At 44.9% G+C, this 22,832-nt stretch overlaps 1 protein-coding gene and 1 pseudogene across 1 annotated transcript in view; both read right to left on the reverse strand.

Moving 5' to 3' along the window:
- The window catches only part of LOC149325328 (chymotrypsinogen A-like), a 421,762-nt gene that overhangs the window by 220,064 nt on the left and 178,866 nt on the right, over positions 1–22,832 (reverse strand). The window lies entirely within an intron of this gene.
- LOC149325333 (uncharacterized) lies at positions 4,170–15,617 on the reverse strand (annotated as a pseudogene).

Genomic DNA, 22,832 nt, shown 5'->3' on the forward strand with positions numbered 1-22,832 from the left:
TCGTGGATAGAGCTATCCAGAAAGATTTGTGTGGGATGCCGTACCGAATTTTCAGATACGTCGATGATTTTTTGATTCTCATTGAAAAAACGGACTATACTAAGCACATGTCTACAGTGTTAGAAGTATTCAAAGCTAATGCATGGGGTTTACAGTTCACCACTGAGGTACCGGTCGATAACCAGATACAATTTTTAGATTTATGTTTGACTGAAGGGAAGGGACACATGTGTTGGAATTACGCGCCACGGGCCAACAAACCGCTGCTGAACTATAAGTCACATCATTCTAAGGTAGTGAAATGTGGGATTGTTGTTTCATCCTTGTCATCTGCGTTGTCAAAATCTTGTCACCATGCTATGCAAGAAAGCTTTGATAATCAGGCTAAGAGACTTAAGGAAGCAGGATATCCAGCTGAGCTTATCACTTTGGGTTGCAATAAAATAATTAAAAAGCTTAAAGCGCCGACATTGCTGCCGTCTTCACAGCAAGAACAGAAACGGAAAAAGTTCGCAGTCCTTCCCTATGTGCATCGCCTTTCTCATGGTCTTAAAAATGTGGCCCATAGGTATAAAGTTGATGTGGTTTTTTCGGCCCCGAATAAGCTCAGTAAAATTTGTTCAGCAGTAGAAAATAAGTCCCGCAACCCCAAGAAATCTGTAGTGTCCTGTGGTGTTAAGCACGCTAAAAGTTTTGTGCCGTGCTGCAAAGGGGTAGTTTATAAAATCCCCCTATCCTGTGGTCAGATATACATTGGGCAAACGGGACGTTGTATCAACACACGACTCGGAGAACATCTCAATTCATTAGAATCTAATCGCTCCACTAATCTAGTTGATCATTGCCGAGAGTGTCAATCATGTTTTCCGTCCTTACATTTTACTGACATTTTGTACAAACACCCCGACCAGTTGACCAGGGAAATTATCGAGGCCTACAACATGGCAAAGAAACCAAGATTGTGTGTTAGCAAACCATCCCTGCTCCTGCGTGACTGTGAGGTTGCATATCTGGACATCACATAGTAACACATGCGTTCTGTTTTTGGTGTTTTTTTTGTTTTCTGTTTCCTTTTATAAGCGTGTTTCCTGTGATTAAACTTTAGTTGAGAGTCAGCGCTTGTTCCTGTGTATTCTTCGTCTCGTCCCCGTTTGTTCGCGCTGTTTTTTTGCATAGCTGAATTGATCTGTTTCGTGAGTTCATGCTGCGTAGTAGTGACCACTGTTTTCATTATAAATAGTCAAGTATAAACAGTTCATCTGTGGTGTGTAAATCAATTTCCCAGTGAAGTGAGTATCTATGCTGTTCAACCTTTCTATGCCATTGCTTTGGCAGGTTCCTGGCCACTGGTCAACGCCTGAGGGAGCTTTCTTACAACTTCTTGGTAGGAAGGTCTACCGCGTGCTGTCTAGTGGCAACAGTCTGCCAGGCACTGTGGGATGTGCTAAAGCCACTCTGCCTAAGGCATCCACAGGTGGCAGACGAGTGGCTAAATGTAAGCTTCATTACATTAATTATGTTATTGCTGCTGTGCTCTGCAGGCAAAGGTTGTTACTGCACATGGTGTTCGGGAATACTTCACAGGAACAATGAATGAGTGACCAACGCAATTCATTTTGATATATGGAAGTATATCCGTTAAACTTTATTCTGCAGATTGCAGCTGACTTTGAAGAAAAATGGCAGATGCCACACTGCGTTGGGGCCATAGACGGCAAGCATATTTTGGTTGAATGCCCTGCCAACTCTGGTGGTGCAAATAGAAATTATAAAGAATCATTCCGCAAGTCGTTGCTTGCTGTCTGTGATGCACACTACAGGTAAGGCTCTCTATTATATGACAATCTTGGCATGTTCAGTTTGCTGACACCTTCTTAATAATGAGGCCGACCACAGGTTTGCATGACTGCTGACTATCAGGTAGCGGTGAATTAATAAGACACACTGTAAATCTCAATGCCATGCAGAGGGCAACATTTCGTTTAATCCATGTATAAAATTATTGAGAACTGCACATTCTCAGCAACTGCAACATGATGTGACCTTTAAAACATAACTTACAGGTACAAATCAAAAGAGCAGTTGTCAGAAATACATTCATTGCTACTCGATCTGCACTGAATTTCAAACTATCTTCCATACAGGTTCCTCTACGCCGAAATGGGGCACTTTGGAAGTGACTCTGATGGCGGAATTTTCGCCTCGTCAACACTCCAAAAAAGATTGCTGGTGGCGAGTGGGGCTTTCCCACTGCAAGGCCTCTAGGTGGTGAGGGGCCGCTGCCCTATTTCTTCGTGGGGGACTAGGCCTTCCCGCTGAAAGACTACATGATGCGGCCTTTTCCAAGACGAGGTAGAGTACCACATCTGAAGTTTCAATGCACTTAAAATGAAAAGAGCTATATTACTGGCATGATCAAGCAGTGAAGTGTGCATCTGTTATAATCTGAATTTTCAATATTTTTTTCCTCTCCAAATGTTGCATGCCTAGTTTCATCAATGTTTGTCGTATTTTACCATTTAAAGAAAGATGTAACACAGGTCATGTAAAGCATGCTAAGAGTTTTGTGTTGCATGCCACAAATTTGTCAGCCCAGCCTTTGCAGTGTCACCTTTTCATCTAACTAGGACGTTTGTGGTTCATTCCTGTAAACTGGCAACCTTGCTGTTAACAAGTGTATCGAAATCACATTACAGAAATGCCGCTCTAGGTGTGCATTGGCAGGAGTACCAGAAAAAACAATACACATGCAGTAACTTTTCTACACTTGGCAGCAGCATGAGCCTAAGTATTCTTCATGCTTGAAACTTTTCAGCTTCACTGAAGGCTCCAAGGTCATGCTTCCCATGCAAACAAGTAGACTGTTTGGTCTCACAGTGCATTGCTTGCGATTGAGAAGTGCATGCAAATGTTCTCTATACTTCATCACTCATGTTCTTGTCTTCAGCCCTGCATGAAACTGCGGTGCAGTCGAACTACAAGCCCCAAATTTTCAATTATCGGCTGAGCCGGGCACGCCGCATAATCGAAAATGCGTTTGGCATCCTGGCACAGAGGTGGAGAATTCTGCGGCGACCCTTCAAGGCAAAAACAGATGACATCAATAGATATGTTGGTGCATGCATAGTGCTGCACAACTATCTCCTTAAAGAGTCCGCAGAATCCTCCTCAATGTACTGCCCGCCAGGCTCTGCCGACGCTGAAGATTGGGAGGGCCGCTTCTCTCCTGGAAGCTGGAGGGATGACGATTCCAGCTTGGCCTTGAGGGCTCAAAGGCTCACAGGCTGCAACGCTACACGGTATGTGGTTTGTTATACAGCTGTTTGTTCAAAGCATTGCACTACATGTGCCACCAAAACAGGAGCATACATTAGGTGTCCGGCATTGTCAATCATACTTGTTCAACTTACTAAACCTCATGTAATTTGTTTTGATTTCTTATATACAGAAAATCTCAAAGGAAAAAAGTAACCCAATAAACTAGAGGGTTCTGTAGAACCCAGTTTCAGAAGTCCTCGTTTATAATGGTACACATCAGAGGCTCGGAGCATTTTGGCACTGTGTGACATGCACCACTGGAGTTGGGTTATCAAGATAATGAAATATAACTTGAGTACAGTTTCTTCCCAGCCATGCCAAGCAAGTGCGTGAAAAGCTGACGCACCAGTTCATCACGGCAGGTGCAGTACCGTGGGAGCATGGAATGGTGACCGGAAATCATGAGTAACCAGAGGTGGGCTGAACAATGGTGAATTTTATTTTATACAATAAGTGCTTGCAAGATAATGTTTTGCTTGATAAAAATATGTACTGTCTGTAGCAAAAGTTGGCAGTTTTCCATGCCTTTGCTTCTAAGGGTATAGCAGACTGTAAACTTTTGCAACAGATGGTACTTTTACATGAAGAGGGAAAATATGAGCTTCTTTCATAAGAACAATGCATGAAGTGAGATCATTCATAAATTAAGTGCAAGTAACATTAGCAGTGAGTAGTTGAAGGTGAAGATTGCACAAGTGTTTGTAAGTAAAAAGCCATTGGCAATTTTTACCGGTTGCATATTTCAAAAATATCGCATAATCACATTGATCACAAAAATAAACAGGAACATAAATACTAGGCACATCGATATAAACTTGCATTTTTAAGGGGAGTCACGTCGCCGCAGTGGCTCAGTATTTACGGTGCCAGACTGTTGACCCAAAAGATGCAGGTTCAATCCCTGCCTCCACTATGATGTCCCTTATGGAGTTGCTTTGGGACGTCAAGCCCCAGAAACCTCGACTGTGATATTACAATTCTACAGCCAACCTTACACAAAGTGTGGCTGGGTGAGGGCTCATGGGTTTAAACTTCCTAAAGCGACTCGGGCTATGAGGGACTGGGATCGAAAAATATCACAGTTTAGTCATGTCACGTAAAACAGGGCTAAAAATGGGAACTTCTGCGGTTCAATACAATAAAATCTGGATTAGGATATGTTAACTTGAGTATTATAAATTACATTGTAGCGCTTAAAAAAGGAACCTAAAAAATGACTGAGTCGCAATGGCACATTAATTTGTATAAAACATTTGCAGTTAATGAAAAATAAAAGCACATCAACACTACAGCGTGTTCCGCAATTAAACATGCGCCATAGAATGCATCTCACAGCTAAACCAGTGAATTGTTCGAGCTCAATTATCGCAAATACATGGCATTTGGTCGGCAAAATTGTTTTCCACCACATTTGTTTGGGGTACTTGCTTGAATCAAGAAGAAAAAGTCGGATATTCTCATTGTCTGCGGCGACGACGAAATGAAATGGGCCAGTTTCTCTGCGATTGTATTGGTGGCGTCGTCTCGTTGTCAGCCATGGAGATTCGGCAGAGGAGGTGGGGCAGAGTTTTGTGGGAGGTTTCGAAGGTGCTCTACCCCAAGAAACTTCAAACTTGGTGCAGTTTTGGCCAAACTAAGCCTTTTGTGGTCATTGATAAAGCAGTTGCTGAAAAGTCTTCAAACCTCCCACAAAAGAACCCCCGCATTTGCCTAATCTCCATGGTTGACCAACGAGAGCGACCCATTTCGTTTCGTCTTTGCTGCAAACTATGGGAATATCCGACTTCGTCTTATTGATTCAGGCAAGTACCCCAAATAAATGTGGTAGAAAGCAATTCTGCCGACCAAATGCCATTTCTGCACGAAATTTGGGCTCAACCAATTCACTGGTTTAGCTGTGAACAGCGCTCTACAGTGCGACTTTGATTTCGGAACAGTCTGTATTTTAATTATTCAATCCTACCCTGCGCCAGCAGGCTATACGTCATGACTTCAATATTGTACATGAGGTCTTCAGCCAAGTGTTGTGGCAGGAGTATCAGGCAGGCGTCCAGCAGCATACAAAAAAGCCCGATGTGATCTCTCTGCTGTTGCCGCTGTTCCCTAATCTGAGCCAAATGGCTCACACAAGCCCTCATGACATTGTCATCGCCATCATTCCTGAAGACCAAGCAATTTAGCGTAGTGCAAATTGGTTAGTCAGTTCACCAAACGTCATGGAAGGAAATCGTGGGCAAAAGAGATTAGACAAGGGAGAGCAACACACAAACCACAGTCTCACAGTTAACCTTACTGCAAATGCCTTCAACTTTGGGAACACAAACATGTACACTCTCAGTAATGAACAAATTGTTGTTTTCTTCTGCGACGTGCGTGGCCTATAATGCAATACAAAGTTTTCTTCATTGGACGAAAGAACTTGTCTTGGTACGCCTGTTTAACAAAGTAAGTGTTTTGCCAGAAACTCTTCCCACGTACCGTTTTGCAGGTGTCAGATCAGCAGCATCCTGCTCATGCACGTCAGGACTGCATCTGCTAGACGATTATCATTAGGACACTTTTCTTGCACGTGCAATTTATAGCAGAACACAACCTAGTGCAAAGTAGGTGGATGACAAGAATGTGAAAATCTACCCGGGTATTGCAAATTTTACTTACTCTTGCTCCCAGGTTTCTCCTTCGGCATCGCTGCCAGTGGCTTGAGGCAGTAGCTCCACATGCCCCTCCTGCGTTGCCTGCGTGGAGCTACAATGCCAGAGATCAAGGATAAATATGCAGCAGCATGATAACAGACTGTGCAAAGGCACCGTGAATATGAACTAAGAACGAAAACCACGCAAAGGACGATACACAGGGAAGAGTATATCGTCCTTTGTGTATCGACCTTTGCGTGGTTTTCGTTCTTAGTTCATGGATTACCAACTAGCCCCCCATCGTACACTCCTTCAAACCATGAATATGTTCTTTGTTTTCGCTGACGGCAACACTTTAAACAAGACCGCTTTAAAAAAAGACTGCTTTCAAAGCTCTGCTCCTGCTGAACTTTTGGGCCTAAGTTTGCCAGCTGCTCAATCGTCAGTTCATATATCATGATTATTTCCATGATGCCTTGGCAGGCCCATACCATGCGGTATAGGTCTAAGGTTGTACCTAAAAAGCCTCCTTTTTGCCACTAACTTTTCACCACCGTCATCAGCAGCACGGACGAAGCTGAAAAGAAATTAACGTACATACATGTATTTTACACCGGAACAAACAGAATGAACTTTTTGAATAACAAAGTGCAGTTGCTTGTGAAATTTGTTTGCGCAAAAATATTTGTTTTTTTTAGTGGCCTATTGTTTCTCACCTTGTATCATCTTCCTCTGTACTGCATAGGACTCTGGAAAAACAAATTATGTAGTTCAACTTTTTATGATCCACTCTCATGAAAGCAAATACAGCTACTTGATTACACGCAGAGATAAGAGTACTACTGGTCACTGCACTGAGGCACAGATAAGATGGTGACTTGACAATGTAAACATGTGACTTGGACATTGACTGCCTTAGCAAAAGAAATCGTAGCGTTCAGCTTAATGTTGCTAGCAGTCTAGATATGTAACAAGAATACTGCTAGAGGCACTAAGCATATAGTTTGATAACACTAAACTAGCCTTTCTACTTAGACTACCCCAGCAATCAATTTCATGCTATGAGGTGCCTGCGTTTGTTCAATGGAGTGCTCTATGGGATGCCCGTGTTGTTCAACTACCATATTTTTGGACTTGTCACATTATGCTTGCTCTGGCTCTGTTCTCCTTTTCACATGTATTTCTACATCACGTGTTGCAAAAGTTCTCATTATACCAGCAAATTAAACTCACAGTGCAGGCTGCGGTGAAGATCCCATCAGCTGCATCATCGATTCAAAATGCGGCCATTTCACTGTAGGGATATCTGCCGCCCCAGCTCCACTCTTCTGTTTTTCTTTTATTTCCTGGCGTCTCCTCATGTATATATTCTTCAGATTTTTAAATTTTTTCTCTGGCTGGGTGCCTGGAAGATATGAACGTTCTCATGAATATATATGGCAAATAAAATAATCATCACTCAAAAAATGCTGTGCATTCAGCTTCTTTTGTCTGACTGTACCTGAAAGCTCAAAGTGTTGCTTCTTGGAAGTAATCACTGCTGTGGCTTATCTCTAGAACTTTGTGCTGCATGGAGATGCTGATGCACGTGCATGTTCAGCATATGCACATTTTGTGCCGGCGTCGAAGTACGGCAGTTGGATGAGCATGGAAGTGCGTAGCAATAATAACTTGCACCTGAGCAAGCGTTTCACAAGGCGCGGGGAGAGAAAAAAAGATAAGAGGCCGAGCGTACACTGTCCTCGCAGTAGCCAATGCACGTGTGTCTCGCGAGCGTAAAAACACACGTCTCGGCCCTAGTCTTCTCCGATTTCGAGCGAGACGGGGACGAACGCCAAGCGATAGAAGGAAAAATGAAGTTCGGAATATGTTTTCATCGTGTGTAAACATGAGCACGCGCTCTTGTGAGGAAAAACATGCTGCCCTCGTCATGCATGCTCCAACAATACGAACTCAGCACGTCTAAAAAAACGTGGGATACTTACGGGTTAAGCCGAATAGTCTTCCAATTTCTTCCTATGTGCAGTCCTTCTTAGTTCTGTTTTTAAATTCGGGTGGTGTTTGTCATATGAAAATTTGTACTCGCGCACAGCGTTGATGAGCAGCTCTGCGGAGTACTCTATCTTTTGTGTGACGCCGATTTTGATCTTGCCGCCGGGAATGAACAACCGGATGTAGGTGACGCTTTCGTCAACTTCCGAAGCGCCGCTGATTGGTTCAGCGGTTTGCGACTCGCAGTCGCGAGGCTGAAAAATCGAGAAGAGCAAGGTTCACGGCTAGTTGGTAATGCATTTAAAGGAAGAAACAGCGCGACGAAACACGGACACACGAAGAAATGACAGACACACAGCGCTCGTGTGTGTGTCATTTCTTCGTGTGTCCGTGTTTCGTCGCGCTATTTCTCCCTTTAAATGAAAAATCGAGCAGCGAGCGAGTTGCCCGCGATTGTCGCATTTCGACCAGGGCGACCGTTTGCGACTGTCGCTTTTCGACCAAAACAGTCGCGCGAAATCTGCGACTCGCAAGTGCGACCGGGCCATTAGGCTATGAAAGCAAATGAGCGGGAGCTTGGAAAGAAGAAAGTAAAAGCGTAACCTCCTCCCCCCTTAGCAACCGGTGCGCCAGTGGGGGACGCGGCTGTGCATAGCAACCGTGACGTCACACATAGCCATAGAACGAGCGCGCGCGCGTCGGCGGTGGAAGCTGCAACGCCGCTCCTTCGCCAGACATCTCGTTGAAGTAGAGTGATCGAGACGCATGGCTCCGAAGCGGCCCAGTTATTCCACGCCAAGCGGTTCGGGGAAGCGGCATTGGGTTGACCACAAGGCTTTCGCCAAGCACACTTTAGAATTTACAAAGTGTCTTCAGTATTTTTATGAAGAAAGGAAATGCGCACTATCTGTCTCCCACAGCTGCGAAACCATTAGAGCGGGGGCTTGGAAAGCCGAGAGTAAAATTTGTAAATTGCTTTTTGAGGAAAGGAAATGCGCAGTATCTGTCTCACACATCTCGGTGGACATCTGAACCAGAGGGAAGGCGCATAACTGCCCTCTTGGAGCAGTGGACACCACAATCGTGCTTTAAGCTATTTGGCGGTAGGGAGAGATGTGCGCTGCATGCTTTGGTATTGGCAACGTTGTGCCTGAAACGCTGCCACGGTGGCATTGTGGGTGGGGACTTTAATGTAGATATAAAGACGAGCGGAAATTTCTGGCCACTTTTGAGGGAGAACATCTCGTTCCTCTCGCTCGTAACGCCTCCCACAGCTGTGACAACCTTGCGAAATACTTGCGCAGACCTCGTCTTTGAGAACCAGGCATTGGTGCAGCAAGTCGAGCACATGTCCATCTGTTTCTCCGACCGCAAAGCTTCATTCATGATAATCAAGAACTATTAGTGAAGCGTTTTTGTACAAGGAATATGTGTGAAAAAAAAACTTGGCTGTAATTGTACGTACATACAAACCGCTCTTACCCTTCCATTCATCTCATACAAAGCTTCTTAAGAGAGTAATCGCTAAGCAATGCCTAAATAATGCACTGAAAAAGTCGTGTTGCCCTTCACTGAGCCATGGTTTCCAAAAGCAAGTGACGCGTCTTCGGTTTGGTTTGGTTTGGTTTATCGGGGTTAAATGCCCGAAGCCACTTCGGCTATGAGGGACGCCGTAGTGAAGGGCTCCGGAAATTTCGATCACCTGGGGTTCTTTATCGTGCACTGACATCGCACAGCACACGGGCCTCTAGAATTTCGCCTTCATCGAAATTCGGCTGCCGCGGCCGCGATCGAACCCGCGTCTTTCGGGTCAGCACCCGAGCGCCGTAACCAATGAGCCGTAACCACTGACGCGTCTTCAGTCAGCTGGGTATCCGACAAGCCTCATTGTATCCGTATGTGAAGGAATATTGAAAACCGAAAAGAGAAAAGGCAAGAACCAGATCGAAGCAACTGGAAACAGAAGGTAGTACTTCCCTACTTGCACAACACCTCGCGTTGCCTAAAGAAGATTGCGAGACACAGTGACGTCAGAGTAGTGTTCTGGGCGCCTGAGAAGTTCGAAAACTAGTAAAGTTGACTAATACTATTCAAAAACCTAAAGAACCATGCGGTATCAAGCACCGGGATCCTTTTGTAGTATGTGTTTCTGGTGTGGCTCTAGTCATGACATTTATGAGCGTGAACACGGCAGCGCGTGGCAAATAGCCTCCAGTCCTACTTGTGGCGATACGCGGCGGCTGCTTTCCGCAACGTGGTGGAAAGGGTTATGCCGCGTTGCCAGCTTCCGGCAAGCCGAAGGACAGACCTCCCTTTCCACTTTTTTTACGAAAGCGGCCGCCGCCACGAGTAGGGCTCGAGGCTATCTTCCACGCGATGCCGTGTTCACGCTCATAAATTTCATGGCTGTACATCGGCCAAACTGGCCGATGTCTGAATGAAAGGTTACTGGAGCACAGGAGGAAGGTAGGCAATTATAGAAACGGTAATCTTTGTGAACGTTGTCATGATTGTGCTGAAAAGAATAAGAAACCATGTAAACCTGTCTTCAGCGCATGCAAGATTGTGCCCAAACATAGTTGTCAGGATGTGACAGAGATAATAGAGCCAGGTTGGATTAGGAAAGCCGGTCCATCCTGCGTCAGCGTACCATCTGTCACACTGACAAAAAAAAAAGTCTTTTTGGGAGCGGCCACGTGATGTCGCCAGGGCTGTCAGTTTGACGTCATGCAGCAAAGTGTATATAATTTTTTTATTGGTTTATTTTTGGTTTACAATGCATACGTAAACCAAGGACGAGCAGGCAAAAGGCGTTAAACACCTGACTAAGGCCTGCCCTCCTATACAAAAACAAACAAACAAATTAAAACAAACATTCAAGGCATTTGACAGCAACCGACTTCGAACAGAAAAAAAAACGCAGGTTAAAATTAAATTGGCAGTAATATACAGATTTGATACCAAAAAAGATACAACGGTGTTTACGTATACAGCACTGTCACGACAGTAGCATATCATGCACGGCTCTTTTAAAGCTTTGGTCACTTCGTATTTCCATTGCCAAAGAAAGTAGCGGGGCATAAGCATTTAGAACTCGCGGTATCATAATTTCATTTATTTTTTTTTTCATTTATTTTCTCCTTAAGGGCCCGAGGGCATTACATAAGGGGAGGCGAATTAACATGATGTAAAAAAACCTTGAACGAGGAAAAATGTGAAGAGCAAAATACAAAATACAATGAAGGCAAGCAAAAACAAAAGCAAGAAAAAAATACAGTAAAAAATGCAGACATATATCTAAGTCAAATAACAGCAACCAAGCAAGCGGAAGAGAAACAAAATTACGCTAAGGCGCAGAAATACAACTAAACTAAGTAACAAAAGAGTACAAAGGGGACAGTCTATTCAGGATGGCTGAAGTTTTAGCTTATTACGGAATTGTTTTCTGTCTGTGCATTCGGCTATGTTTTCGGGTAAGGAATTCCATAAGACTATTGCATGAGGGAAAAAGCAGCTACTCATTGCAAGGGTGCGGGTGGAAATCCGTGCTAGAGACTGGCTGTGGCTTAAACGGGAAGATCTTCGTAGTGGTGTTGTTAGTAGCTCATGTCGACCGTGGGTGATAATAGAATGCGTGAAGAAGGCACAAACGAGATATGATGCGGCGTGATGCGAGGGACGGCAATCGAGGTCTCTTTTCATTGAGGTGACGCTGGAATTTCTTGAGTAGTTCGAGGTGATAAATCGTGCTGCACGGTTTTGAATGGCTTCGAGGTTAGTGGCGAGGTATGATTGTGACGGGTTCCAGATGGCTGATGCGTATTCAAGCTTTGGTCTGACGAATGTGAGGTATGCTAGCTTTTTAATGTCTGAGGATGAGTCGGAGAGACTACGCCGCATGTAGCCGAGAACGCGTGAGGCTTCGGAGCAAATGGTTTCAATATGTGTTATCCATGATAGCGATGGTGTCATGTGCAGGCCAAGATATCTGTATGATGATGTGTAGGCAACGGGTGTAGAGTTGAGGTAGTAGGTAGTCTTAATCTGGTTGCGAAGGCGGGAAAATGTCATGACTTTACATTTAGTCGTGTTTAAAGGCATGAGCCATGTTTCACACCAAAGTGAGATAGCGTTTAGGTCTTGTTGGAGGGTGCACGTGTCGTCTTGGTTAGTTATGGCGCGGTATACGATGCAATCATCGGCGAACAATCTCAGTTTAGATTTAATGTTAGAGGGCAGATTATTGATGTAAATTAGGAACAGAAATGGGGACAACACGGCGCCCTGAGGAACACCGGATGTTACGCTCGCGAGAGGAGATGTGTAATTGTTAGCACATGTGCACTGAACACGTCCTTTCAAGCAGTGTTCTATCCATGATAACAGTTTTTGTGTTAAACCAAGACCGGACAATTTTAGCAACAAGTGATTATGAGGGGCACGATCAAACGCCTTCGAAAAATCTAAAAAGATGGTTGGTTGGTTTATGGGGTTTAACGTCCCAAAGCGACTAAGGCTATGAGAGACGCCGTAGTGGAGGGCTCCGGAAATTTCGACCAGCTGGGGTTCTTTAACGTGCACTGACATCGCACAGTACACAGGCCTCGAATTTCTCCTCCAAAGAAATTCAACCGCCGCGGCCGGGATCGAACCCGCGTCTTTCGGGCCAGCAGCCGAGCACCATAGCCACTGAGCCACCGCGGCGGCGTTCTAAAAAGATGGAATCGATCTGGTAATGGTCATCCGTGTACTGCAATAGATCATGAGTAAATTCGGCTAGTTGCGTTTCACATGAATATAGTTTCCTGAAACCATGCTGTTGTGGATAGAAGAAGTTAATTGATTCAAGGTGTGCCATAAGGTTAGATGCTATAATATGTTCAAAGAGTTTTGAAGGAATACTAGTCAGGGATATTGGGCGATAGTTCAATGGGCTTGAACGGTCACCTGATTTAAAAACCGGTATTATTCGGGCTTTTTCCAGTCGTCAGGTATGTTCCCAGTGTCCAGTGATTGAGAAAAGATTAGGCAGAGTATGCGGCTCGACAATAATGCAGTGTTTTTTAACAATTTGCTGTTGATTTCGTCGCAGCCACCTGATACTGACAGCGAAAGTGAGCTAATGAGGTTTGATATGCCCTCTGCATTAATTTCTATATCTGTCATGGGGTGTGAACGAATGATAGGTGTGTGATTGACAGGGGTGTGTGATTGAATGATAGGTGTGTGATTGACCAAATGTCAACATTTTGTGGCCATAATTTGTACGGGACTTTGAAACATGGAAATTAGCTGTTCGGAAGTTATATAGTCCAGGCATGTGCAGATATGTGTTCTGAAACGTTTCTTTACTGTATTTTATTTGATTCTTTATGTATACAGCCAGTTTTTTGTCATACATTGTTTGTATCTTAAGTAACTTGTGTTTTCTAAAAACCTCGCCTGTGTCTTGGCTGAGTGTAAGGTTGAATACAGCTCGGATAGCCCTTTTTTGCAGCGGAAATAATTTTGCTATATTAGTAAGTGTTGTTGTTCACCACACAAGTAGGCCGTAATGTATATAGGAGTGAACTAAAGAGTAGTATAGCTGTAGTTTGCATCTGACAGGTACAAGCATTCGTAGTCTGTTTATTATGCCCACTGACCGCGATACTTTACTGCGTAAATAATCTGAATGCTCATTCCACAGTAAGTGCTGCTCGAAAATTACTCCTAAAAATTTTATTGAATTTTCACGCAGTAGAGTTGAATTTTGAAATTTCAGTTGAAAACTTTCAGTAATGATCTTGTTTTTGGCTCTAAATACGACATATTTAGTCTTTTCAACATTTAGTTTCAGTTGGTTAGATTCCAGCCATGAAGAAAGTTCTTGTGCTTGTGTGTCAATAAACCTTCAGTTGGAAGTAAGCGCTCGTGTTGTCCAAGTGTATTCTCTGTCTATGTGTATATGTGCTTGTGTGCAGTGTTTTCCATTTTACTCGAATGTACTTGTATCGGGAGGCTGTTTTACGGTTCTTTGCTGTTTGTTTCGAATTGCAATGGCTCATTTGTTTGTGTTATGTTTGGCGTTACAATAAACTTTCCTTTATGTATTCTCTGTCCGTGGTATTTTTTGCGCTTGTACTTGTCTGCTATGAACCAACTAGCCCAAAGGTCTGTGCTCCTGATAGATGTCTTGTTCGAATTATTTGCCTCAATCTATCGAAAAGCTGAAGCAACTGATGAACTGCGCCCAAATTTCGCATTAGGAAGTATCCTAATCATCGGCAATTTTTTTTTCGACACGTCAAACGGCTCTGCCGCGTTCTGAAATTTCAACTGCGGAGAGAAGTTCGATTATTTTATGATTGGTTGCGAGTTTTGTGTTTCAATATTAACGCAGACTGGCGCGCTGAACTGGATGCTCACTGAACTGGAGTGCGCTGGATGCTCTAAGACTTCTCGCAGCGCCATCCACAGAGTTTTTTGTGGCAACGTTACCTTGTTGTTCTCCCGCGGTAGCCTCAAAGGAAGACGGTGAAGCCTAACCGCCGAATTCGCAAACGCTACTCGACTCGGCGCTTGCCCTCGACTCCGTGGAGTGGACGAAACGGGCCCTCCTCCACTCGAGGAGCCGCCGCGTTTCACGAAGCGCACTCGGCGTTTACTTCACGCAGGAGATCTTCGAAAAACCGTCCTCGACTCGAGATTTTCCGCAGTAGGCAAATCGGCGTCTTGATGCAAGAGTATGGAGCAATTTCTGACACACAAACACCGCGCAGCTGCGGAATAATAACGTACGTTGTCGGTTTGCATGATTATTAGTAGTGAATGGGCGAAGTGTGTCCCTGACAGCCAATTGAAGCCTGGATACGAGATACGAGATACTGGATACGAGAGCTTCTCAGTCACGGCCAAGCACCACTTGTTGTATTGCAGTATTGTGGATATGTTCACTGCCGAAGCAATGGGCCTAAAGTTTACCTGGGAGATGCCACAGAATCAAGAGATTCAGTTCCTCGATTTATTAATCACATTCAGTGAATCCGGTTGCTGCCCTTGCTACAAGTATAATCCACGCAGCAAGAAAAGCTTCTTGGATTGTCAAAGCGCCCATTCGAAGCTCATCAAACGGGGAATCATTACCGGTCTTCTTCAAGGCGCACTCACCAGAAGCTGTTCACGCTGCATGGAGGACAGCTGTCTACACCAGATTAATCGTCTAGAAAAAGCAGGGTATCCATCAACCGTCATCAACAGCGTCACAGCAAGTATTCTGCACAAAGTAAAGAAGAATGGCAGCAAGAAAGCCTCAAGTGTGCCTCGGCCAAGACAGCAGGTTCAAGTGATTCCTTATCTGCACAAAATCTCCCATAACCTGAAGAAGATTGACAACAGGAATGACGTCAAGGTGCTCTTCTCCGCGCCTACCAAGCTCGCAAGCATCTGCACAGTGCTAGGCAAAAAGCATGGTGAATGTGAAAAGAAGCATGGAACTAGGTACATTGAATGCTCCACCAACGTGGTGTACAGCCTGCCACTCACTTTTGGTGGCGCATACATTGGACAGACGGGGAGATGTGTCAATGATCGAATCATTGAACACAGCCGGAATGTGGAAAACTACAAGAGTGGCAACTTGTATGACCATACAGTGAATCACGAATGCAAACCTGTGTACAGGGGCACCACCATCCTTGCACGTGCTAGAACCAAAATGCAGAGGGAAATAATAGAGGCCTTTCTAATAGCGAAATCTGGTGATACATGTGTTAGTTCAACCTGGCTGACACTCTTAACCAAAGAAATGGCCTTTTTAGAAGGTCATCTGTGACTGTGCTGCTTTTGCTGTTTAAGTTTCATAGAGTTTGTTTTTACGATTGACGCGGTTTTTACCTAGGAAACCATCTCATCTGTGCAGCCTTTTGGCTGGTTTTATCGGCATCAGGTGCGCCCCTTTCCCCATCTTTGTTGTTGTCATGGTTTTATATTTGACCAGGCATTGACAAGAGAAAAGCAGAAATTTGGGCAAGTTGGTACGTATTCATTTTTGAAACAGCACAACAAAGACGGGACGTGGAAACTGAGGGGTAAAGACAAACAGGCGCTGCAACAAAGACGGGACGTGGAAACTGAGGGGTAAAGACAAACAGGCGCTGTTTGTCTTTACCCCTCAGTTTCCACGTCCCGTCTTTGTTGCGCTGTTTCAAAAATGAATTGACAAGAGATACGTTTTACCTGTGCATGTGTGTGTCTGTGCGTGTGCGTGCGTGCGCGCGCGCGCCCACGCGTGTGTGTGTTGAGCTGTCTGCGCGCGCAGTGTCGCATGTGTGAGTACGGTATATGTTCGTATGTTTGGCATCGTCTTCTTCTCTTCTGCAGCCGTCCTGGCGCAGCGGTTTTTTCCTATGGTACTTCCTTTGGTTTGGTTTTGCTCGTTAACATGAGATAGGGGCGGTGTTCCGCCTTGCTTGGCAGTTATATTTTGTTTTTGTTTTTTTTTTGCTGGCTAAGTGAACATGGGTTTGCCTGTCATCCCTCTGATAATTGATTCTTTTGGTATACAAGCAGCTGGTGTCTCGGAAATAAAAACTAGTTGGAAGTTTGCGCGCTGCCCTGTCCTCACGCCTCTTGCGTTTTTCTTCTTCAACCCCTTTGCGCAATTTTATTCTTTTAATTGCTGTTATGAACCAACTCGCCAAGACGAAAGTGCTTATTGAACCGTTTCATTAGGAAGGAGCAGCACGCAGGACAGTGCGAGCGAGACTGCCGCGGACGGGCAAGGGCGGTTCGTGTACACTCACGAGAAACAAGAGGTGCTCACGGCACTCGTTCGGAAATCATCATCATCATCATCAGCCTGACTACACCTACTGCAGGGCAAAGGCCTCTCCCATGTCTCTCCAACTAACCCTGTCCTTTGTCAGTTGCCGCCACTGTATCCCCGCAAACTTCTTAATCTCATCCGCCCACCTAACTTTCTGCTGTCCCCTGCTACGTTTGCTTTCCTTTGGAATTCACTTCGTTACCCTTAAGGACCAGCGGTTATCGTGCCTTCGCATTACATGCCCTGCGCAAGCCCATTTCTTTCTCCTGATTTCAACTGTCATTAACCCGCGTTTGTTCCCTCACCCACTGCCCCCTCTTCCGATCTCTTAACGTTACACCTATCATTTTCCTTTCCATAGCTCGCTGCGTTGCTCTTAACTTAAGCTGAACCCTCTTTGTTAGCCTCCACGTTTCTGCCCCATAGGTGAGTACCGGTAGGATACAGCTGTTGTATACTTTTCTCTTGAGGGATAATGGTAAACTGCCATTCATGATCTGAGAGAACCTGCCATATGCGCTCCACCCCATTCTTATTCTGCTAATTATTTCCCTCTCATGATCCGGATCTGTGGTCACTACCTGCCCTAAGTATATATGGGCTCATTAGTTCTGAAATATGAGCTCATTATTCAGAGCAAGCAAACCAACAGTGCTTCCCTGCACGCCAAAACGAAGGTCTGGCAGAAAATCTGCACTGAATACAAGTCAGCCGAACATCCGACCCAGGACCGTGAAGCAGGTAAAGAAGAGGTGGGACAACGAAAAATCCCGCTACAAGAAAAAGAAATCGGAGATCAACCGAGATGTGCACGCAACAGGTAGATATCATGTATACTGCGGCATAACAGTGCAGCAGCAAACAAAATTTCAGTTTTCATGCTTATGTGGATTAGGCGTTGGCACTATAAATTGTCGCCCTTTTCACTAGGCACAGTATCTTTAGGCGCTGTGCTACGATCCCGTGACTGTGCAAATGCATAGATATTGATATCGCTAATCTGTAAACTGCTTAGTCACGAGACGTAAATATATAAACATAGGTTGCAAGATTCTCTGTGTGATGGCTTTCATCTGACCAATGGCATGTACTCGCGATTAAAACACCTTAGCATGCAAGGAGGTTTGAGCACCATGTGCGAATTAAATGAGGAGCTTTGGTTTTCTAATATCAGTTTAACGGTTATGTGGTATTTGCACTGTAATGACAATGCATTCAGCTATGCAATGTTGTGCACTTTCTTTGCATATGCATTTGATGTTCTACAAGAACCAACACTGACGACCCAGTCTATTGTTTTCTTTACGCGCTTGTTACGTGCCGAACTGATTGCTTTCAAAAATTATATTTTCGTTTATGGAATGGTTGTGCAATTCCAATCAGTGCCAGATGGGCAGTTTTTTCATTCCGAAGTGAATGCTTATCTTAAAAAGTTATAAAGGCTCATGGGAAAACAAATTGTTGACTGCTGGACTTGTCATTGTTTCCTCTGTTCCATAAGCACATTTCCATTTATCTGAACAAATGACACAGTGCACATGTGACGTCTGTCCAGTTGGAGGTGGCGGGTCGCAAACGTGCCGACCAATGTGCCCCACACTTGCTCAAGTGGGGGCCATTGCGTCCCATATGGAGACTCGGCTCCATAACCCATATGACAGCGACAGAGTGTCGCAGCCGGTCCTGTCTTTGGAACCAGCGTATATGTTTGAGGAGATGGTTCACGATTACTGGACTGATGACCCCGGTAAATATGATCTGAAGAGCGTGTTGTCGGGCTAGTTGGTTCTGCATAGTATATAAGTGAAATGCGCAACAACTTACACGGGACACAAAAAGAAACACATACAACAGTTCACGAGCGCATTCATTGCGCTCGTGAACTGTTGTATGTGTTTCTTCCTGTGACCCGTCTAAGTTGTTGCGCATTTCACTTATATGCTATGATCTGAAGATCTCAGCCAATATGTATTCCTTTGGATTACTAGGAACATGAAACACGTTCTCTGCTGCCATGTTTCAAATATTTGCATGATAAGAGGACGGAGCACTGTGATACATGTGATAAACGGATAGCCGAGGATTGCTGCGCTTCCTTCTATGTTTACAATATCTAAAATAGTATTCATTTTTGCTGTACTTACCATCTTAAAGATTTTAGTGCTTATGTAAGGACTTGATGATCTTTTTGATCGGTTACAATCGTACTTGTGCCAGTTGTTTCTCCTGTCGTATGAAATGCATTCTTTTTTTCCGTGGCTGTTTTCTCACCCTGGCATCGTAGAGGATGTGGAGGTCCTCGGTAAGGTCTGTTGTAGCGACCACAGAATGGTAAGGTCTCGTATTAGCTTAGATTTGAAGAGGGAACGGAGCAAACTGGTGAAGCGAAAGGCTATTAATGAGTTAGCATTAAGAGGGAAATTGAGGAATTCGGAATGTCGCTGCAGAACAGATTTTCCGCTTTAACTGACGAAGACAACCGTAGTGTTGAAACAATGAATGATAATCTCACAGCTGTCGTTACAGAGTGAGCCGCAGAAGTAGGTTGTAGGATGGTTCGACAGGATACCAACAAGCTATCTCAGGAGACTAAAGATCTGATTAAGAAACGCCAAAGCATGAGGACGTCTAACTCCATAGACAAGATAGAGCTAGCAGAGCCATCGAAGTTAATAAATAAGCGCAAGGTAGCCGACATGAGAAAATTTAACATAGAGAAAATCGAGCATGCTCTAAGAAACGGAGGTAGCCTAAAATCAGTGAGTAGAAAACTGAGCATAGGTAAAAAACAGTTGTATGCGCTAAAAGACAAACAGGGCAATGTCATCAGCAATATGCATAATATAGTTGAATTAGCCGAAGAGTGCTACAGAAATCTATACAGTAGCGAATGTAATCATCAAGTTACTGAGGGAGGCAGTCGAGCACAGCAATGGGACATCCTGCCAGTAACGAAGGAGGAAGTAAAGAAAGCCTTAGAAGCAATGCAAAGAGGGAAAGCAGCTGGTGAGGATCAGGTAACAGCATATTTGCTGAAGGACGGAGGTGAGATTGTGCTACAAAAACTAGCCACCCTGTATACGCAATGCCTTGTGACCTCGAGAGTACCAGAAGCTTAGAAGAACGCTAACATTATCTTAATTTATAAGAAAGGAGATGTCAGGGACTTGAAGAATTACAGACCGATCAGCTTATTGTCCGTTGCCTAAAAGGTATATACTAGGGTAATCGCTAATAGAGTCAGGACAACCTTGGACTTTAGTCAACCAAATGATCAGGCAGGCTTTCGTAAAGGATAAACGACAATAGACCACATTCACACAATCAATCAGATGATAGAGACATGCGCAGAATATAACCAACCCCTATATACAGCCTTCATTGACTACTGGAAAGCATTTGACTCAGCGGAAACCTCAGCTGCCATGCAGGCATTGCGGAATGAGGGTGTGGAAGAGTGCTATGTAAAAATATGGGAAGATATTTATAACGATTGCACAGCTACTATAGTTCTCCATAAAGTCAGCAATAAAATTCCAATACGGAAAGGTGGCAGGCAGGGAGACACGATCTCGCCAATGCTCTTCATTGCCTGCTTACAGGAGGTATTCCGGGGACTCGAATGGGAACAGTTGGGGATAAGAGTTATTGGAGAATACCTGAGTAATTTGCGATTCGCTGATGGCATTGCCTTGCTAAGCCACTGAGGACAAGAACTGCAAAAAATGATCAATGAATTAGAGAGGCAGAGCAGAACGGCTGGGCTAAAAATGAACATGCAGAAAACCAAAGTAATGCCGCCGCGGTGGCTCAGTGGTTATGGTGCTTGGCTGATGACCCGAAAGACGCGGGTTCGTTCCCGGCCGCGGCGGTTGAATTTCTTTGGAGGAGAAATTCTAGAGGCCCGTGTACTGTGCGATGTCAGTGCACGTTAAAGAACCCCAGGTGGTCGAAATTTCCGGAGCCCTCCACTACGGCGTCTCTCAAAGCCTTAGTCACTTTGGGACGTTAAACCCTATAAACCAAAAAAACCAAACCAAAACCAAAGTAATGTTCAATAGCATAGCAAGGGAACAGCAGTTCGAAATTGGTAGCGAGGTGCTGGAAGTAGTAAGAGAATATGTCTACTTAGGGCAGGTAGTGACCGCAGATCCTGATCATGAGAGGGAAATAACTAGAATAAGAATGGGGTGGGGCGCATATGGAAGGCTCTCTCAGATCATGAATAGTAGCTTACCAATATCCCTGAAGAGAAAAGGATACAACAGCTGTATCCTACCGGTACTCATCTATGGGGCAGAAACGTGGAGGCTGACAAAGAGGGTTCAGCCTAAGTTAAGAACAACGCAGAGAGCTATGGAAAGGAAAATGATAGGTGTAACGTTAAGAGATCGGAAGATGGCGGAGTGGGTGAGGGAACAAACGCGGGTTAATGACATCTTAGTTGAAATCAAGAGGAAGAAATGGGCTTGGGCAGGGCATTTAATGCGAAGGCAAGATAACCGCTGGTCCTTAAGGGTAACGAAGTGGATTCCAAGAGAAAGCAAACATAGCAGGGGACGGCAGAAAGTTAGGTGGGCGGATGAGATTAAGAAGTGTGCGGGGATACAGTGGCGGCAACTGACAAAGGACAGGGTTAATTGGAGAGACGTGGGAGAGGCCTTTACCCTGCAGTGGGTGTAGTCAGGCTGATGTTGATGATGGTGATGATGTCTGTGAACGCCATCTTTTGTTTGCCTCCTATTAAGTGCTCATATCTATTTGCTTCAAACGTGTTCAGTGTCCGGGAGCTCTTGAAGTAGAAGTTGTACCTGTTTTTAAGCAAGTAATTCTGCACTCACAATAGAACTCCTCACCCTTCTTCAGCTTCGCCATCTCAGGAGCAAGGCCCTGCAGAAGCAATTACAGTTGCTTCATCTCCTGCAGATGCTCCTGCTCCTGCAGCTCTTGCTGCCCTGCAGGCAAGGCTACCTTTGCCACAACCTGAGAAGGGTACCTTGCCACTCCAAACACTTCCTGCAGTATCTGTGTTGCAACACGAGGCATCACAGCCAAGTGAAGCAGCAGTACAAAGAGGCGGGCGAATTGCTGCATTGCAGCGCATGTTTGCTCCAGAGGCAGAGCAAAGAGTCAGTGCATTACAGGAAGAAGAAAAGCGCAAGAATGAGGAGCACTGTCTTCAGATGCGCATTCTGCGTCGCCAGCAGAATGCGTTGTTGGGCAAGTTGGTTCATATTGCTTTAGAAAGATGGGATGCGCACATGAGACAATCTCAAGAAAGAAGACGGGGCGGGCGAAAACTAGCAACAGAGGTTTATTCAAGAAATCGACAGTTATACATAAGCATGTCAGCACTGGCGTCGCCAGATGGCCCACCAAAGAAGTGCCAAAAGATTGAAAAGGAGATTCTAGCGCTTAAGCTAGAAAAAGAAAAACAAATGTATCGAGAAGTTGACCGGAGTGACGAACGGCACAGTCAGGGAACAACAACTGGCAAGGTTTATTACGGTCCGTGCATATATAAGGCCGTGGATAGAGAAGGCAGGGTTAAGAATAGAGGAGGCAGTGCAGCACGTTGCACATGAGCTGGTGATAACAAACAGGCACTGGCACTGATATGATACATCCCCCTCCCTTTAACCATAAGAATCAGCGGTTGGTGATCTGTTGAAAAATCTTGTCATAGCCTAAACGCATGGGTTGCCTTGTGGGTCGCGTGGGCCGCCTTGCCAGGGGAGGCTGTGCCGTCGGATAAGTGGGTGTAGGATCCTGAGGTGATGAGATGACACGCTGATGCTGGGCTCCGGTCTGTAGGTCGTCAACTGAGTCACTGCCATCCGATGAGCATGACGTGAATCGCTCCCTTGTTGCGAGCAAATCCTGCCCGTTGCGCCTCAAGATGCTTTCGCCGGTTTGAACGCGATAGGATCGCGGACCGGCAGGTGATATCACTTTGGCTTTTCTTTCCCATGAGGACGCGTTTATCCGTACGACGTCACCTTCTGCAAAAGATGGCAGGTTGCGGCTGTTCTGGCTCGACTGCTTGTGCTTGCTGACCTGGATGATCGGCTGCGGGCGGAAGT

Source organism: Amblyomma mixtum, chromosome 10, assembly GCF_055824585.1.
Source record: "Amblyomma mixtum isolate Tamu chromosome 10, ASM5582458v1, whole genome shotgun sequence".
Classification (NCBI taxonomy): domain Eukaryota; kingdom Metazoa; phylum Arthropoda; class Arachnida; order Ixodida; family Ixodidae; genus Amblyomma; species Amblyomma mixtum.